Consider the following 21,936-nt stretch of genomic DNA (forward strand, 5'->3'; position numbering starts at 1 on the left):
TAAAGCATACTTTAAAGTGTTGAAATAAACCAGGGTCCCCTTTGAATGTTTTTTCAGCTAATTATCTATCAGAGACATATTTGGATTTTAAAATTTATCTGTTAAATCTTGGATGGTCTATTGATATTGTTGATATCATGACTATAGTTATCTTAAAACTAGGCCACTTTCCATAATCATACAGCATCAAAAGAATTAGTTAACTATAATTGCCCAGAACATTAATTAAATGTCTGGCAAAAGTTAGATCCTGAAATATTGTTATTAAAAAAAATCTAGCCAGTTCTGGTTGTGTTACAAACATATTTTCTTTTTTCTGTATTGCAAGTGTTTTTGTTAAATTTATCTGTGCTAAATATTAGCTAATATCAATCAAGTGTTAAAGTGATTTTAGCTAGTAATTTTGAAAGTTGTTGTTTTGATAAGAATAATATCATATATACAAACAATTGACAGTATAACCCTTGAGAAAATTATTGCAGTTTTTTTTAACCTCACAATAATATTTAATCCAATATAATCAGCAGCTATAGACAGACTAAGACAATACCTCTTCATTCAAGCTTACATATTCAGCATATAAATCTATGGTGAAATAAACAAGAGTATCATACTGTCTCTGGTTTAGGTAATTCGTATGAATTTTTTAACTTAAAATGTTTTATGACATATAGTCTTCAATGGCAATACACGCTAACTGGATAGAAATTTCAGATGTGGCACAAATGCTATTTATTTTCTGTTTCATTGATTGGATTCTATAATGTTCCTTGGAGACCTGTTTTACTGGCTTTCTGTTCTTAGGCAAAATCATATGAATGGATCATAAACTACAACAAAATTATTATCACTGTTCATGTTTAAAACAATTGAGGTGTCTAAAAGGCCACAAACAGCTATTATAGTTACATAGCTCTGATATTCAATCAGATCTTATTTCTGCTATTGCCATTTGAAACCTCCTGGTAGCCCAGGGACTAAGGTATTAAAATAGAATTTACATGGTTTAAATTTTTGTTTCTTATATTAATTTTTTAGAAAGTGTTTTATGGAGATAGCAAGATACAGCATTCTCCCCATTCCTGTATTATGCTATTTCCTCTCCTGAAAATTCTGTGATAAAAGTACTACTCACAGTTCAAGGATTGTTTAATTTCCCAAAGCAAAACCCTTTAGGCACAGCCATAATTTCTAAAAACTATACTGGAAGAGATAAATAGATTTAAAAAAATTTCACAGTCGAATATAGAAAAAAGATTCAGACCTCTACTTCACTGAATATGAAAATACTTTCATACATAATTATGAAATTTTAAAAGAGATTAGTTACACAATAAAATTATAGTTCCTCTGAACAGGAATTATTACTTTTTCCTGAAGATGGACTTTGTAATTACTTGAAGTAAAACAAAAGAATGTCCAGAAATTTACTGCATGCCTTCAGATATACAAGGAAGAAGCAAAGTTGATACATTTAATTATCTGCCCCCATCCATGTACAAGCTCTATCAACATCTCCCACCAGAGTAGTACATTTTTTACAACTGATGAACCTAAATTGACAAATCATTATTACCCAAAGACCATAGTTTATATTAAGGTTCACTCTTGGTGTTACATATTCTGTGGCTTTTAACAAATGTACAGTAAAATGTATCCAAAATTAAATTATCATCCAGAATATTTTCACTGCTCTAAAAATCTGTGCTGTATCATTTCATCCCTGTCTTCCATCTAACCTCTGGCAACCACTGCTCTTTTTACTGTCCCCATATCTTTGCCTTTTCCAGAATGTCATGTAGTTGGAATCATACAGAATGTAGCATTTTCAGATTGGCTTCTTTTGGTTTAAATATACATTTAAATCTCCTCTATCTCTTTTCATTGTTTGATAAATTTTTTTTAAAGCCCTGAATAATATTCCATTGTCTGGATGTACCACAGTTTAGTTATCCATTCACCTACTGAAGGACTTCTTGGTTGCTTCCAGGTTTTGGCAATTTCCCTGATGACACAATGGCAGCATCTTTTTACACACTTATTTCCATTTGTATATCTTCTTTGGTAAAGTGTCTGTTCAGGTAGTTTGACTATTTTTTAATCAGGTTGTTTTTTTCTTATGGTAAAGTTAAGAGTTCTTGTTTATTTTGGATGACAGTCCTTTATCAGATATGTCCTTTGAAAATATTTTCTCCCAGTCTGTGGCTTATATTTTCATTTTCTTGACAGTGTCTCTTGCAGAGCAGAAATTTTTAATTTTAGTGAAGTCCAGCTTGTCAGTTTCTTCTTTCATGGATATGCCTTTGATGTTGCAGGGAAACAAATTTTTAGATCTCAGAAGTTTAGAAAGAATGTGTGAGACAATGGTAATAGCGTCAGCAAAAGCACAGGGGTATGAAAATTCATGCCTAGCATAGGAAAAAATAACTAGGATTATGGTGCTCAAAAATTATAAATCTTGAGTGTTGTAGGGTGGGAAATGTTAATGAAAAAGTAGTATGGTACATATTAGAAAGTAGTATGAATAACATACTAAAGATTTGCATTATATCATGAAAACAAAGGGACTCATTGAGATTTTCACTTCTTACCACTCTCCCCCATCCCCCTCTCCCCCAGAATAAGGCATAAGCAGATTTTTGCTTTGTGTTCCAGGAAGCTCAGCATGTCACTAATAAGGACATCCCATCACTGGGTCTCCACCCAGATGATGTCATCTAAACCTAATTAACTCTAAAAGACCCTACCTCCAAATACCATCACCCTGGGGGTCAGGGCTTGCTTCAACATATTAATTTTGGGGGTCTACTAACATTCAGTCCATAGTAGATTAAAGATAGATTAAAAATGGATTAAAGATGGATTAAAGATTTAAACATAAGACCTGATATTGTAAGACTTCTAAAAGAAAATATAAGGAAAAGGCTTCAAAGCATTGGACTTAGAAGTTATTTCTTGGAGTGATACCAAAAGCACAAGCAACAAAAGCAAAATTAGACAAGTGCACTACATAAAACTAAAACGTTTCTGCACAGCAAAGAAAACAATCAACTGAATGAAAAGGCACACTATAGCATTTTTGCGAACCTTATGTATGATAAGTGGCTAGTATCAAAAATATATGAGGAACACCTACATTTCAATAGTGAAAAAAAATCTGATTAAAAAATGGGTGAAGAATTCAAACAGTCATTTCTCCATAGAAGGCATACAAATGACCAAAAGGTATATGAAATGATGCTCAACATCACTAATTATCAGGGAAATTATCAAGGAAATGCAAAGCAGAACTGTAATGAAGTATCACCTTATACCTGCTAGGATAGTTACTGTTAAAAAAAATAACATTGTTGACTAAGATGTGGAGAAATTAGAACCCTTGTATGCTTTTAGTGGGAATGTAAAATGGGGAAGATGCTATGGAAAACTACATGGAGCCTCTTCAAAAAATTAAAAAATATAACTACGATATGCTCCAGCAATCCTACTTCTGGGCTTATGTCCAAAATAATTAAAATCAGGATTTTGAGGAGATATATGCACTCCCATGTTCATTGCAGCATTATTCACAATAGCCACAATATGTAAATAACATAAATATCCATCAACAGATGAATGGATAAAGAAATTGTGATATAGACATAAAATGTAATATTTTGCCCTAAAAATAATGATATTCTGCCATATACAACAGCATATATGAATCTGGAAAACATTAAGCCTATCACAGAAGGAAACATACAGCATGATTCCACTTATGATGTCATGAAATAGAGATAACACATCTAAAATAGTCAAACTCATAGAAATAAAGAGTAGAATGGTGGTTGCCAGGTGCTGAAGGGAGGGAGAAATGGACAGTTGCTACTTGACAGGTATAAAATTTCAGTTATGAAAGATGAATAAGTTCTAGAGATCTGCTGTACAACATTACACCTACAGTTAATGACATTGTATTGTGCACTTAAAATTTGTTAAGAAGGTAAATCTCATGTTATTCTTACTACAATAGTAAAAATAAACAATAACAATCTATTAAGAGTCAAAAATTGTAAGTGTGAGTATTTTCCTTGGTAGTAATTGTAAAATATTTTAAAACATTATTATTGAAAATAAATCTTATTTCTATGAAAAGAAAACAACAGCAACAACAACAAAGGTAAATGTACAAGACCTCTACACTGAAAACTGTAAAACATGGAGAGTAATGAGAACCTAAAGAAGTGGAGGGATGTACCATGTTCATGAATTAGAAGACCCAATACTTTTAGGTATCAATTCTTCCAATTGTTCTATAAATTCAATCCAATCCAATCCAATCCAATAAAAATCACAGTAAGATTTTCTGGGGAGGTTGATAAAATATCTCAAGTTGTATGTAGTAATACATATAACCCAGAAAAAAAAAATGTGATATTGAAAAGAGAAAACTAAAGGACTTATCAAGCAAGTCCTATGATTATATTATATTAGTGTAGGGATACACAAAGTAACCAATAGAAGAGTATAGAGTCCACAGATATATACATATGTGTGTGTGTATATATATATATATATATATATATATATATATATATATATATATATAAATCATAATTACGATAAATATGACACTGCAGTATAGTGATAATTTTTTTTTATAAATGGAGCTGGTTTAATTGGATATATATTTGGAAAATTATATCTTGACCTCTGCCTCATGCGATGCACAAAAATCAATTTCAGTATATATTGTAGACCTAATGTAAAAAATAAGGGAAGATAATATTTTCACAACTTTGGACACAGTAAAGATTTTTTTTAAAAGACAAAATGTTAACTATAAAGGAAAAATTAGTAAATTGGACTACATTATAATTAAGAACTTTTTTATAAAAGGACATCAATAGCATGAGAAGGTAAGCCTCACCCGAAGAAGTTTGCAATACAAGAAAGAATTTATATCTTGAATATATACAAACTCCTTAATTAGTAAGGGAAATACATTAATGTAAAAAATTAGTGAGATGAATTGAACAGGATCCTCACATACAAAAAAAAAGAATATCCAGTTGGCCAACAAACACACGAAAAAGCACAATATATATTCCATGAGATTTCAAGGGAATGCAAATTTAAACCACACTTAGATATCTTACATATCTGCCAGGATGGCTAAATTATTTTTTAAAAGATAACAAGACCTAATGATCATCTGGAACAACTTGAACTCTCCTACATTGCTAGTGGAAATGTAAATTGACATAATCACACTGGAAAACTGGCCATATATATGCAAGCATATACCATGCCTCAACAATTCTACTCTTAGGTATACACCCAAGAAAAATGAGTATTATATTTACCAGAAAGAGCTTTAGTATGTGAATGTTAGTTAACAGAATAATGTTTGTAACAGCTCCAAACTGAAAACAACTCATCAGAAGTGAAATGTATAAATGATGACATATCCATATAATGGATTATAGCATAACAATGAAAATGAGAACAAAAGTATAATCACAAAAACAAGAGGGATGACTCGTAAAAACATATATTTGCCAAAAGAAGGTAAGTGTAGACAAAAAAATCATGCTTTCTTATTCTAAATTTCACAAGTAGGCAAAACTAATTTATAGTGTTAGAGGTCAGCATAGTTGTAAAACTTTATCTGTGTGCACTTGCCAGAGAGGGAAGTGTGAGGTGGGGAGGAGGGTTGGGAATGGTAAATCTAAAGGGATAGAAGGAAACTTCTTTTGTTCTATAATATTCTGTTCTTTCATCCATGCTGGTTACACAGCTGTATTCATTTTTATGAAATCTATTGATCTGTACATGTTTTGATTGAAATTCCCATAACATAAAATGAGCCATTTTAAAGTGTACAATTCAATAGCATTTTGTGCATTCACATTGTTGGGCAACTACCACCTCTATCTAGTTCCAAGATATTTTTATTCCCCCCAAAAGAAAATCCCATACTCGTTGAACAGTCCCTCCCTGTTTCCCTTTTCCCCAAAGCCCTTCGCAACCAACAATCTGTTTTTTGTGTCTATGAATTTATCTATACACTGGGTATTTCATATAAATATGATCATAAAATATGTGACCACTGTGTCTCGTTTCTTTCACTTAGCATAATGTTTTCCAGGCTCATCCACATTGTAGCATGTATCAGTACTCTATCCTCATTTTCATGGCTGAATAATATTCCAGTGTGTGTGTATGTGTATGTGTGTGTGTGTTTGTGTATGTGTGTATCACACTTTGTTGATCTGTTCATAGTTTGATGTTCATTTTAGCTATTTCCACCTTTGGGCTATTATGAATATTGCTCCTATGAACATTCTTATCAAGTGTTTGCTTGAGTACCTCTTTTCAATTCATTTGGTACATAATTAGGAGTCAAATTGCTGAGTCTATGGTAATTTTATGTTTAATATTTTTGAGGAACTACCATTTTTTTACAAGAGGAACCAAGGAAGTTGGCAAGAGGAAATAGTGAGACTGTGACAAGGAAGGAAGAAAACCAATATAATGGTGTATTATTATGGTCACTGCTGTAGGACACAGGGTCTCAGTTCTGCTGGAAGCTCCTGAGAAACAGAGAAGATAGCTATTTGAAAGGTAGCTACTTAAAAGACAGGAGGTCAGATTACTTAGCCAAAGGTCCACAAATTCCCATCTCTCAGATTATTGAGATCTCATAATATAAACAATTTTTTCACCTTGATTCTTCCTTATCTAAAATATGTATCTTGGCGATCACTACATATTTCTACTTAACAATTCTGTTTCATTCATTTTATATTACATATGTTCCAGACTGTAACTGAACACAGGTTTGGCTGCTCACCACTCAACAGCCAATAAATTGAGGGGCAAACTTCAGTACAGAAGAAAGGTACTTTATTCAGAAAACCCAGAAATCTGAGGAGAAGGTAAACTTATGTCCAGAGACCAACTCCGAAGACTCTGCTCAGCCATGACAATTTTTAAAAGGAAAAAGGGGAAACATTCTCAGTTAATCATTAAGTAAGGAGGTCAGATTCTCCGTCATTTTTCCATTGCGTGCAGACCTGCAGACTTCTCCAAGTCTTACTTGGGACACTGTCTTGCAGCATGGTCCTCTTGCAATTGGATGTTCTCTTGCACGCATGGTTTGCCTGTGCCTGTAGGGTCCACCTGCAAATTTACTAAGGGGAAGCTAGGGGTAGAGAGTCAGTCATTCTTTAACTACCGAATTCTTCTTTCTTATTCCTTCTAATCCAGGAAAGGAATCAACAGGTTAAGTAAGGTGTTGTGTATATTTAGAAAAGCAGAAATCAGGAACTAAGGTAAATGTTGCCTAATGACCTCATCTTTATGGTTAAGGTCTAAGGAGAAAAGGGATGAACAAATAGAAAAGGGGCAAAAGAGCTGCTTACAAGATTTTTTTTTTTTTTAATCTTTCCTCATTAGACTCTGAACTTCTTTAGACCAGGGCCTGAGTCTTCTGTTTCTATGTTTTTTTAAAGAATCAATTGTATTTATTTATTTATTTTTGGTTGCGTTGGGTCTTCACTGCTGCACAGGGGCTTTCTGTAGTTGTGGTGAGTGGGGGCCACTCCTTGTTGTGGCACGCAGGGTTCTCATTGCGGTGGCCTCTCCCATTGCAGAGCACGGGCTCCAGGTATGTGGGCTTCAGTAGTTGTGGCACACAGGCTCACTAGTTGTGGTTCACGGGCTCTAGAGCACAGGCTCGGTAGTTGTGGCACATGGGCTTAGTTGCTCCGCGGCATGTGGGATCCTCCCAGACCAGGGATCGAATCCTCGTCCCCTGCATTGGCAGGTGGAATCTTAACCACTGTGCCACTAGAGAAGCCCCTGCTTACAAGATTATATTTAACCACTTCACTGATGATGGACCTTTGGGCTGTTTCTAAAATCTTATGTTAACAAGTGATATCACAGTAAATAGTGTTTATCATATGTCATTTTGAATTTTATATGGGTTATATTTAGGATATTTTTAGTGGAATTGTTAGGTGAAAAGATAAACCTGTATACAGTTTTCCAAGAAAATTCCGTAGGCCTCTTCACAAGGATTTCGCCATTTTGCATTATCACCAGCAGTGTACAAAAGTGTCTGTTTCACTCTAGTTCCAACCACAGAATATGTTGTTAAGCCTCTGAATTCTTTGCCATTTGGATAGGTAAGAAATGATATCTCAGTGTTGTTTAAATTTGTGTTTTTCTTATTATTTATGAATTAGAAAAATACCCATGGGTATATTAGCATTTTCTCAATGAAATATTTATTTATTTTGCCCTATTTTTCAGATGGTTTTTGTTCTTTTAATAATATCTTCATGTAATAGGAATAGTAGACATTTTCTAAGATATGATGCATATTTTCCCCAGGTGGGCCTTTTTCTTTTGAATTTATATATTGAATGTGTGGGTGTATATTCCTGTATTTACCATACACAAAGATATTTTATTCATTCTCTTAACATTATGTAATCCAATTGATCAATTATTTCTTTTACTGCTTATGAATTCTAAGTCATAATTAGGAAAGTTTTACCCACTCTGAAGATGCTCAATAAATCCAGGAATTTATTCATGCTTTATTTGTTTTAAAACCCTGAAAGATGTCACTATTTTTAATTTTAGAATTCTGATCCAACTGGATTAATCCTGTAGTATGGTGGTAGGGGAACATATCTATTTTAATCTTTGTTCGTTTTGTCTGTTCAGGGCCACAATGTCATTTATTTAAAATGTTACCTTTTCTGAATTATTTTAAAACATCAATTTTATTGCATACTAAATTTTATAACATTTTGTGAATCTTTTTTATTGTTGATTTCTTTTCACTGATTGGTTTGCCAATTTCTGCACCAATATATACTTTTAATTAGACTTTACAGTTTTATAAGTTGATATCATCCCCACCACCACATGTTCTTTTTAATTCTTTTTTTTTTTTTTGCGGTACGCGGGCCTCTCACTGTTGTGGCCTCTTCTGTTGTGGAGCACAGGCTCCAGACACACAGGCTCAGTGGCCATGGCTCATGGGCCCAGCCGCTCCGCGGCATGTGGGATCTTCCTGGACTGGGGCACGAACCTGTGTCCCCTGCATCGGCAGGTGGACTCTCAACCACTGCGCCACCAGGGAAGCCCTTTAATTCTTAATTAAAGTATAGTTGACTTACAATGTTATATTAGTTTTAGGTGTACAACATAGTGATTCACAATTTTTATAGTTTATACTCCATTTAAAGTTTTAAAATAATAGCTATAGTCCCCGTGCTGTAAAAGAAACCTTTGTAGCTTATTTATTTTATGCATAGGAGTTTGTACATCTTAATCTCCAACTCCTATCTTGCCACTCCCCCTCTTTCCTCTCCCACTGGTAACCACTAATTTCTTCTCTATAGCTGTGAGTCCATTTCTTTTTTGTTATATTCACTAGTTTATTTTGTTTTTTAGTTTCCACATATAAGTGATAACATACAGTATTTTTCTTTCTCTGTCTGACTTATTTCACTTAGCATAAACTCTCTAAATCCATTTATGTTGTTGAAAATGGCAAATTTTCATTCTTTTTCATGGCTGAGTAGTATTCCATTGTGTGTGTGTGTGTGTGTATATATATATATATATATATATATATATATTCCATCTTTTTTTATCCGTTCATCTGTTGATGGACACTTAGGTTGCTTATGTATCTTGGCAATTGTAAATAATGCTGCTATGAACATTGGGATGCCTGTATCTTTTCAAATCAGTGTTTTCTTTTTTTCCAGATATACACCCAGGAATGGAATTGCTGGGTCAAATGGTAGTTCTAGTTTTCAGTTTTTGAGAAAACTCCATAACGTTTTCCACAATGGCTGACCAATTTACATTCCCACCAACAGTGTACGAGGGTTCCCGTTTCTCCATCCCTCACCAACATTTGTTATTTGTGTTCTTTTTGATGATAGCCATTTTGGCAGGTGTGATATCTCATTGTGATTTTAATTTGCATTTCTCTGATAATTAACATATTGAGCATCTTTTCATGTGCCTGTTGGCCATCTGTATGTCTTCTTTATAGTCCATTTACATTTAAAGTAATTATTGGTAGTTATGTTCTTATTGCCATTTTGTTAATCGTTTTTGCTTTGTTACTGTAGGTTTTTTGTTGTTGTTGTTGTTCCTTTCTTCATCTTTTGCTCCCTTTCCTTGTAATTGAAGACTATGTTTAGTCTTTTGTTTGAATTCCTTTCCCTTTTTGTGTGTGTATGAATTATAGATTTTTGGTTTGTAGTTACCATGAGTTTTGTTAAAAGCAATCTATATCTGTATATCTATAGCTATATCATCTATCTATATCTATATATATACATACATACCTGATTATTTTAAGTTGCTGATATCTTAATTTCAAATGCATTTTAACAACCCTGAATTTTTACTCTCCTCTCCTGACAATTATTCTTTTTGACATTGTATTTTTCATCTTTTTGTTTTGTATATCTCTTAACTACTTATTGTGGATATAGATGATTTTATTACTTTTGTTATTTAATCTTCCTTCTAGGTTTGTATGTAGTTGATTTATTACCTTTACTGTATATTTTCCTTTACCACTGAAATTTTTCCTCACTTAACTTTCATGTTTCTCATTATGGCCTCTTTTTGGTTTAGAGAATTCCCTTTAACACCTCTTGTAAAACTCTTGGTGGTGCTGAAATATAGCTTTTGCTTGTCTATAAAACTTTTGATCTTTCCATCAAATCTGAATGAAAGTCTTGTCAGGTAGATTATTTTTGGTAGTAAGTCTTGCCCTTTCATCACTTTAAATGTATCATGCCACTCCCTTCTGGCCTGCAGAAGTTTCTATGGAAAAGTCAGCTGATAGCCTTATGAGAGTTATTTTGTATATAACTTGTTGCTTTTCTCTTGCTGCTTTTAATATTCTCTGTTTATCTTTAACTTTTGACCTTTTAATTACAATTAAATGATCCTCTTTGGTTTGATCCTGTTTGGGACTCTCTGTGCTTCCTGTAGATTGATACCTGTTTCCTTTCCCAGGTTAGGGAAGTTTTCAGCTATTATGTCTTTAAATATGTTCTCTGCCCCTTTCTCTCTCTTCTTCTTCTTCTTATGGGATCCCTACAATGCAAATGTTAGTATATTTATGTTGTCTCAGAAGTCTCTTAAACTGTCCTCATTTCTTTTTATGATTTTTTCTGTTCAGCTTTAGTGATTTCCATCACTCTGTCTTCCAGCTCACTGATCTCTTCCTCTGTATCATCTAATTTTGATTCCTTCTAGTTTATTTTAAAAATTTCAGTTATTGTTTTCTTCAGGTCTGTTTGGTTATTCTCTATATCTTCTAACTCTTTGTTAAACTTCTCACTGTGTTCATCCATTCTTCTCCTGAGTTCTTTGATCATCTTTAAGATCATTACCTTGAACCCTTTATTGGGTAGATTGCCTATTTCTAGTTCACTTAGTTCTTCTTCTGGGGTTTTATCTTGATCCATATTTGGAACATGTTCTTCTGTTGCCTCATTTTGCCTAATTTTCTTATTTTATTTCTATATATCTGGTGGGTTGGTTATGTTTTCTGATCTTGGAGAAGTGGCCTTTGTAGGAGACATCCTATGTCCTATATTTCCCACTAGCACACTCCTCTCTGGTTACCAGAGCTATATGCTTTAGCAGTATCCCTTATGTGAGCTGTGTGGGTCCTTCTGTTGTGGCAGGCTGACTGCTGTGGGTGGCTTGGTAGGTGTGGCTGGCTCCTGGTCCAGTAGGTTGCCGGGTCCTGGCTTGTGTGGAGGCTTCCAGCTGCTGGTTGGTAGGCTGTATCATGAGGCAGCTAGCTACAGAACCCTGGGGGTACCAGGGCTAATGCTGGCTCACTGGTGGGTAGAGGTGGGTCTCAGGATCTCTGGCTGCTGGGACCTGGAGTTTCTGGAGCTGTGCATGGCCACTCAGGGAGAGCACCTGGGTCATGGTGAGACAGAGAGAGAAGGGAGAAATGTGGGCAAGCACCTTTATTCTGGTTTCTGTGGGAAGGAAAGGACAAGGCAGGACGAGCAGGATTGGCTAATCTGAATAATTTCAGTGTGCTCTGGGGCTTAAGGGCTCTTCCTGGTTGCCTGGTAACTGACCCTGGGACAATTAAGATAGGTGTATAGTGACCCAGATGTGTGAGAACCCCAGAAGGGAGGTGGCTGAAGCTGTGGACTTAATTAGCTTCTCAAGAAAGGCAAATAACTTTAGCCAGGGACTAAAGATAGCATTTTAGCCAGCCAGGGACTCAAGATAGCATTTTTAAAAACTATATTACAATCGACCCCTTGATGTCTTGACATAACTTTTAAGCTTGATTATTTGGGGTATTTGAGTGGCCTGAATAGTAAAGGAGACTTTTAGACAGTAGGACATTTGTTGTCTAAACAGCATAAACATTTTATTATGAGAGTAAAAAAGAGAAACACAAGTAGAATTATGAGTCCTTATAGGCTGGCCCATAAGTAAGTTTCTCATTTATATGACATTAGCCATGAAAACAGATCTGAAATTTCCAGGATCTCTAATAATATAGAGTTATAAAATGTGTTAAAAGTATGATACCTCTCTCTCTCTCCCCCCTCTCTCTATTTCTCCATCCATTCATCCATCTATCTATCTACTTACCTGCCTACCTATGTACCTTGCTGACAGTAAAGTCGTGATATATTCTTCAGTCAAGGTGGCAGGTCTTTTAGTTATGTTGTTGGAGGATATAAACTAATGGTTTAGTAAGGTATACGTAAAGTTTAGTGGTATTTGTGTATAATCAAAGGGAGAGGGTTGTTATGTCCATGGTTGAGACATGGGCAGGAGACTGGGGTGGAAAGCTGAAAGGGGGGTGAGTAGGAGAAAGCACTGGGGGATGGTTCTCTTCATAGGGGCTCAATATGGTGACTATGAGGCAGGTGCCTCCTTGGGAAAGCAACAGTCTCCACTGTTTTTTTAGAATGGAACAAATAGGAGTAACCTCTACCAGATATCCCTTTAGGCATGGGGGTATAGGGGTGTACGTTTTGGCAAGAGCAAGGAGTATAATGTGATCATTGGCTAAGCAGACAGCAAGCTCAAGAAAAATGATAGAATCCATAACATCAAAGGAAAAGTAACAATAACTGTCCTGTGTCCAATTTGTCAACACTTTAGGGGAGGCAGCCTGTGGGTGTGGCTGGGAGAAAGTTTTAGTGTCTGGGGTGAAATTGGCTTTGACACAGATGGTGAAGTCATCTCCACTGGTAGATCTCAAAGTCTTGGGCTGGGCGATGTCATCTGGGATATGAGACTGAGGTATCCTTTCCAAGTGAGTACCCACTCCAATTGATGTGGTTCTTGTTTATATGGCTCTGTGGTATCATGAGGCTGAGGTCAGAGCTCCAGCATTAGCTTGTAGGCAGGCCCAATAATTTAACCACATACTAAGGGCCCTTTGCCTCATTTGTTGGTTTGTTTGGTGATGGCAACCAGAGAGTTCTTTGGATTATAAGGCTTCTATTAGTCAAACTTGGTGGCACAGGAGTCTCAACATTTGACATGTTTGGTTGAAACAACAGCTTACTTGGAGGATTTGGACCTCTTGATTGCAAGCCAGTGAAACCACCCAGACCAAAAGTAACAAAAACAAGAGACAGTAGAATGGTGTGCAACTGTACTTGGCAGGCTTTTGCTGTTTGCTGTTAATTTTCCACCTGCATGTATTATTACCAAAAAGACATGGTCTGATTTCATCATCATGGATATAGTTTTGATTTCAGTATCTCTGAATATGATTTTTATTTACTTATTTATTTAGTGGAGTTTTCTCTCTCCCTTTTTGGTAGCCCACACTGTCTGTGGGAATGTCCCCATAGTACCATTTTAATTTTCTGGAGGGGATTAGAGGGAGAATCTATTTTAATTATTCACCGCTTATAACTTGAATATTCAGGAAGATATTTTGGGTGGTGAAATTTTACGGTCCCATATCAGATAGGGAGCTACAAGGCTGTGGAACAGTCTATGGTTAAGGGGTCCCAGGAGAGTTTGCACCTTGATCTGGCCTCTGGGCCTTATAGGTTAAGGGTAAGAGGGGAAATTATAAAAATAGGGAGGGACATTATTAAAAGGCCTCATATATAATGAGTCTCCACATACATGTAAGGGAGGCATGTTCCTTTTAAACATGGGTACGAAAGGGCTGTGAGAACGTTTTTTAAAGTTGGTATGAGGTGTGAATCCATCAAGGGGCCTTAAATTAAGAGAGATTAAGGCCTGGATCAAGGTAGAGATCCACTGAGGAATTCATTTGATGGGAGTTTAAAAAGGAGATATTTGAGCATATTCTTATTTCTGACCCTAGAGATTCCTAAGTTCTTTACCCTGAAGCAAAAAGCTCTTAGATAATGGACCAACAGTGTAGAATAAATATGAAGATCATCCATCTGTTGGCCAGAGCACTGAGAGCTAAAATGATGGCCTGAAGTTTGGGCAACTGTGTTGACCCTTGTGTCTCACCCTTTACTAGGGTTATCCTGGCTAAGGGGGTAGAAAGCAGCACCAATCCATTAAGCTCCAGCATTAAAGATGGTGTCAATGCCATCAGTACAGACTATGAAATCCCATTTGTTTACTCGTCTAATCACAAGGGGCTCTTAGATAGCCAAAGGCTCCCGGAAGGGGTAATCTCCTCTAGCACCATGGCACCTGGCATCTGGCAAAAAACTGAGGACACAGAGTCCACCTTCTCCTATAGGTGGAATATACCAGAGGACCTAGGTTTATCTCCATTCTATATTAATTGGGCTTCAGTAGTCAAACTGAGCTGTGGGGTATTGTTTCCATGATCCAAGGTATGAGCGTCTGGGTATAGAGAGTCACGGGCTCAAGGTCTATGAGAGCCTGTTTCCAAGAAAGCCTAGGATGCAGCCAGCAAGATTTTTGTTGTTATTGTTTTGTTTTGTTCTTAATGGTGTATAGCATAGGGCTGAGAGAAGCAGAATCTTGCATCTGAAACCCTTGGGTAATTTATGGCCATCATAGATGTGTCCAGTGTCTCCAGGATGCATGAAAGGAGGTTGTGAAAACCTCTACAGTGAAGAAGTCTCTGAGAACAATAACAGGAGTGTCTCTTGATTTTAATTTTTACACATTCAACAGCCTTTTATTGGGGGGCCCTCATTTAAGGTAGACTGATTTGTAAGTACAGCATTACTGAGATTAAGTAAAATTTGTAAATGAGGAATACGTTGCCACCAGAACCCAAAAAGGACTACACCATATTGGATTTTTATGTCCTTAATGAGTATGTTAAACAAATCTCCTTGGCGGGTGGGGTCATGAATTTAATGCAGTACCTGTACTTTTGGAGAAAGGTGGATACAAATGATATCTTGTCTTCCGAGATAGTGCGTAATGGCAATGCTGTTGAGGTATCCTACAAATAGCCTGGAAAAGATGTACTCTGTCCTTTGGAGGTGAAGATAAACTGCAACTGAGAAGCTATTGAAAGAGGCACTGGAAAGAACATATTAGCCAAATGTATAATAGTGAAACATTTGCCAGTTATCATCTGGATAGAGTAGGTAATTTTAATAATATTTGGTATTGGGTGTAGTGGATTTAATGAATAGGACCACATCATTTAGTAGTCCACCATGAGGCGCCTTGTATTCTTTCCATGTTTAAAAACAGGCAAAATTGGGTTGTCAAATGGGGAAGCAGTGGGGATAATCACCTCCTTATTAATTAGATATGACATAATAAGTTTCAATACTTGAAGCCATATTTTAACTTATTTAACTTAAAGTGGGACATGTTAACTATTTTAACTAGAGATCCATGGGGCTCCATTTTTATCAAGCCAGTTTGTGAATGTCAAATACTTAAAATAGTTTGAATTTACTACTCATTGTGCTTGAGTGTCTCTGCCAACTATGGGTTATTTCAGGGCAATGGGTACTATGACTATGGTGATACATCCCTATTTTTCTCTATTTTATATTGAGCTACTTTCCTAAGATTATAAGGAGTACAATGTTTAAATTTAATGGGATACACAGGTATAACTGTAATTTGAGCCCCAATATTTATTAAGTCCACGAAGCTGCATCAGTTGGTGCATTTTAGAAGATGTCAAAGTTAATTTAGAACTTATGATGCAAAGGCACAAAAGCCAATCAGCATTTGCACCCCTTTTATTTATTTTTTGTTATATAAATTCTTTTAGAAATTTTTAAATTTCCAATTGGGTCAAATTATAGACCTTTGTTTTTATTTAGTTATATATATAGTATACAATATATGATTATATATCATATATAATATTGTTATATATATTACATATGTTATATATTATTTATATATTTACTTTTATTTTCTCCCCTTGAATCTAGGTATTTTTTAAAATTCATCCTTCCTTCCTTTCTCTCTCTCTCCCCCTCCCTCCCTCCATCTTTTCTTCCTTCCTCCCTTCCTTTGTGTCTTCCTCCGTCCTTCCCTCCCTCCCTCCCCTCCCATCCCTTCTCACCACCTGAAGCCATGGTTTTTAGTTTCTGTTTTTGTCTGACAGCTCACAGTGCAGTCATAGGTGGCTACAGGAAAAGGTGGTGGTAGGCAGTGGGAACGGGGCCAGTGGCCTGTCTTATAGTTCATAGGTTCTCCTTCCAAGACTTCTCAGTCCACCCCCAGGGACTGTGATTTGCATTCAGACAGCTATAGCAGTCTTTCTTGGGACAGCACAATTAACTCCCTTGTCTCACATATCAGTACCATTCTCACTGTCTCTTTGAACAAACATTTTTAAAATGGATTTTATTTCTAGGTGGGTAAAATTTCTAGTTTTTCTTTTAGTGTACTGTCTGCTCCTGACTGTTTTTATTCTTTGAGTGTTTATTCGATAAATTTTTTGTGTTCCATCATGGGCCTGTACATAGGCATCTGCCTCTTGTTCCAGGGCATCCCAGTTGACCTGGAGGAGCTGAGGTTGGCAGCTAACCCAGGAGGGGAGTGGTGGCTCTGGTTCTTGAGAGAACTGGTAGGCCTTTTGATCTCAAAAACAAGCTCTTAGCCTGACAATTGACTTGGCTTGCAGTTTTACATTTATCTGGGAGCTTGGAGATCTCTCCTGGTATCTTAGTGGAGGATGGGGATGAAATGTTCTTTTCCTTTTTCCTGCTTCTTACGATTTTAAACCATTGGTCTCCATGTTGTGTACCCCAATAGTCTACCAGGTCTGGGGATAGAGAATGACAGACATAAGATAAGGAATGACACAGGAGACACTAGCCCAGAAAACACGTTTTTTATTCCCAAGGTGCCATAAATCCTGAGGAGGTAGTGCCCGCACACAAGCACCATGTACCATCAGGGGCTTGTAGATGATCTGCGGGCAGTCTACTCCTTCTCCACTCTCAGGCAATAAGAAAATAGATTTTGACTCATCTAGTGGCTTTTATATACAAATGAAACGTTGTATTCATTTTGTATTGCTCCTACAGTAGAAAGCATTAGAATCTACTCAAATCTGTAATCAATTTATCATTGTAGTGTAAATTATATAAATGTATAAAATACCAGATGCTATGGGTGAGACATTCAGATTATATTTGCAAATGTTTTTAGATAAAAATATTTGAAGAACTGTGTAATAACTAGTGAAACATTTAGTTTCATATAGTGAAATGATATGAAGTAATTATATTAAGAAACATCTATGAGGTTTTATGGGTAGTTTACTAATACCATAAACTTTTGAAAACATAGGCAACTCCTTATTTCCTTCATTTTGATTCTTCTCCCCATATATATCTTTATTTCAATCTATATTTTAAATTACTTCTTGTGTTTTTTACTGTCATTTTCTTGTCTTTCTCTTTCTTTCCCTTATTTGTCATTGTCTATTTCTACCTTCTATTTCTTTTTTTAATAGTCTACCTCTTTTATTTTATCCTTTCACCATAATTCATATTATTTTCTTTAATTAGCTGCTCATACTATAAGGTTAAAAATCTACTTTAAAATATTCTTTATTCAAGATAAACATGCATTTTCTCTATTCAGTATCTTCCTCATTTGTTCATGAGCATATGCTAAAATGTTAAAAAGTTTCTTATTTTGTGTGTTCTTTGATAGATATATTATCCTTGCGGGTCATTATCCCTCAATAGAACAACCTGCTGACTTAGTTCTTGTGCAAGTAATCTCTCCATTTCATTATAAATGCATAAAATCTGTGGCCTCAACAATAGCCAAATTACAGAGGACATATGACAGTAATATATTCTTTCAGATATACAAGCATGAGTGAAATAACAACTTTTTGGTAATCATGAGAATACACAGTATTCAAATTTGTTTCAGATTTGTAACGAATGTCATCTTGACCTTTCTGCTTTTGTGACAGTGTCAGCTATTAACTTTCTTTTTAATCATCTAATTTTTAAAATTGAATTTGCAAAGCGGGAAGCATGAAAGAAGGATTATAACAAATACATACATATATATATATATATATATATATGTTTTAAGTAATGGCCTGAACTTGCTATTTGATTTTATTTTTAAAGGAATCATGTAATACTTTTCATTGAAACTGAAAAACAAAAAAAGCTTTAACTTAGCCACTGAGTTATTTGAAATTTGAAGAATGAGGAAGAGGATATTCATTTACAGTCTTTCTTATCTGTTCTCCTTTGCACAAATTCATAAGTTATGTTTATATTGTTGCAAATTTTATTGTTTATTATTAGGGTGAATACTCGTACAAAACCAAGTCATATGTATCTGTGGAAGGCCTGTAGCACAGCTATAACATAATATTCTTTCTGAGTGAATAAATGCATGAATAGATTAATAAATATGGACATACATTGTTGGCCCTGATATACAATCATAACTACACTCCATTACAGTTTTAAGACATGTGGCATTAAGTTATGTCAATTTCTAATAATCAGTTTCTTCTGCTAAATGAGGTTGAAAATAGTACTTAGGGTAGAGTTATTTTGAGGATTATTCAGGAAAATTTTATATTAAAATTATTATCAAAATATATGGCATACAGTGCATTTCAGTAAATATTAGCTCTTATTGAAAGCAGTTATAGAAATAATATAAATCATTCTCCCTTTTTCACATTGGTCATTACAATAAAATAAATAATTCTTTCCTTCAAATAACTTAGGACATCAAATAAGTGGAAAATCTAGGATTCAAATCCACATCTACTTGATCCCAGAGCTAATGGTCTTTAACAACCATAAAAAATATATCAGAATAAAATATAATGAATAGACCATGGAAAGCAAATAGAAAAAGAGAAAGACTTTGACAGAGACAATTCGCTATGCAATTCTGTTTTTTTTTTTTTTTGGAAATATCCTATTGCTAATCATTAATCAACAATATTAGTGATAACAGTGCAGCCTGGAAAAATGTACTGATGTATTGATATACTCTAGGACCTAGAGTCAAGGTGGCTTTAAAATAACCACCTAAGAATACCAGATATTATAAATTAGCATATATTGGGGTAGCAAACCACCCACAAAGCAATCACTTCTCCTCATGAACTATCCAAAGATGGTAAAGTTCCAAACATTGATACAAAGGGGAAACAATTTATCCTTTTTCATGAAGTCCTACTGTAGTGAACTATGGGAAAGTTAACTGTACTGGGTGAACCTACTTTTCCTAAGCTTATCAGATTTAAATAGCTTCAGAGCAAGCAATGTTTTTGTGTACTCTGTCTTTTAATCTTTTCCCCTTCTTTTATTACAAAGGTGTCTGGGATCTAAAAAAGTTACTAATGTTAGAGAGAACAGAAACTGTGGAAAGTAGGTTCATCTTATGCAGGTTCTTATCCAATTTGACCTAGGACCTAGGACCCAACCCCTTCTTCCATTACCACATTGGCCCTAGGAATTGCTGCAATTTTCTATTTCCATAATTTTTCTCTGTTTGGTAATTAAAATTCTATATGAAAGCTCCCAGTATGTAATATATTTATTGTCTCACACACACACACATGCATACACATGGACACTAACACACATACATATGGAGAGAAAGAGATTTCTACACCTACCTATCTGTTTGTGTGCTTTTGTGTGTGTGTTGGTGCATAAAACCATTAATTCATACTGATCTCCAATTCTAATCCAACATTATAGGGTTCATTCTAGTCTTTTTTTCTTTCTCTATTTGTAGCTCCTTTCTCTGTGAGTAAGAAATCACATCTTCTTTTGAATATAATAGTTACATATGTGCTGAGTCCTAGAATACACATAAAGTAATTTCAGAATTGCTAACCTATGCCTTCATGAAAAACGAATTTGCTAACTAGAGTACAATATTTGTGTATAGCCTTTTGTCTTTCATCTTAGATAAAGATGGCCAAATCACTGGCTTCCAACTTTCCTGAGGTTAATTCTTTTCTTTTCCACCTCATTCAGTTTTTATGTTATTACTTATAATACAATTATTCATTTTTTCCTGTTTTTATTGTAGTTGGATTTCCCTCCACATCCTATTTGAACCGGGTCTAGAATTTTTCCTTATCTATCACTTGGTTAAATAGAAACACCCCTCCCCACTCAAGGCTGTAGATATGAACTGAGGGAGATAATTTGGTACAACAGTCATACGAATCTAGGCCATCTATTCTTGTAACTCATTTCTATCCTCTAAACCTGTTTGAACTCTCTCCTGAATGCACCATTTCAATTATATGATAAATTGCCACTATGCATATTGGACCTTAAGACTTGGCAGATCGGATAATAAGTTGTGTATACTAGGATGCTCTGGTAATATAGCCACTTGATGTCCTATGATCAGGCATGTAGTTTCTATTAGGGCACAGTAGTATACCAAGAGCAGCCTTTTGTACAATGGATTGTTTTCTGCTATAGAAAGCATGGACTTACTAAGGTGCCCTAGGAGTCTGCACTGTGCTTCCTTTATCTGGATTTGTCAAGAACTCTAAAGAGTGACTCAACCTACTGTCAATACTATAAGCACCGTGATACATAATAGGCTATATGTGACAAGAGGCAGAACCACTTGTACTGCAGTTTGAATCTAATACAGAGTATTCTCTTATTCTGAACCCCAATCAAAACTATCATCAGGATTATATAATAAATCAGTAAAACTGAAATTTTCAAATGTGATATGTGATGTGTCTAAACTTTAAATAAGCCTACCAAGAGCTGCCACATTTTCTTAGTGACAAGAAATGAAAGGTGCAATAATTTGTCTTTTACCATGGTAGGGATGGCTTAGTATGACGGATTTTTACATGCTGTCAATAATTGGATTCTTGTTGTTTTCTGGTCAAGGATGGTTTGCATCTACAAGTCAGTAAAATGTGATATATCATGTTAACAAAATGAAGAATAAAAATTATACCATCACTTCAATCAATGCAGAAAAAGCATTTGACAAAATTCAACATCCTTTCATGATGAAAACTCAATAGGTAAGGTATAGATGAAATGTACTTCAACATAATAAAGGCCATATATGACAAGCCCACATCTAACATCATACTCAATTGTGAAAAGCTGAAAATCTCATTTAGAGAAATTATGCAAGAAAAAGATATAAAAGTATCCAAATTGGAATGAAAGAAGTAAAACTGTTTGCAGATAACATCATTCTACTGTAAAAAACCCTAAAGACTCCACCAAAAGACTGTTAGAACTAATAAACAAATTCAGTAAAGTTGCAGGATATGTAGTCAATCTAAAAAATCAGTTGTGTTTCTATACACTAAAAACAAATTTTGGGAAAGAAAAATTAAGAAAACAATCCCGTTTACAATAGCATTAAAACGAATTAAATACTTAGGCATAAATTTAACCAAGTAGGTTAAAGATCTGTACACTGAAAGCTGTAAGATGTTGATGAAAGAAATTGAAG

Source organism: Mesoplodon mirus, assembly GCF_964341445.2.
Source record: "Mesoplodon mirus genome assembly, chromosome: 4".
Classification (NCBI taxonomy): domain Eukaryota; kingdom Metazoa; phylum Chordata; class Mammalia; order Artiodactyla; family Ziphiidae; genus Mesoplodon; species Mesoplodon mirus.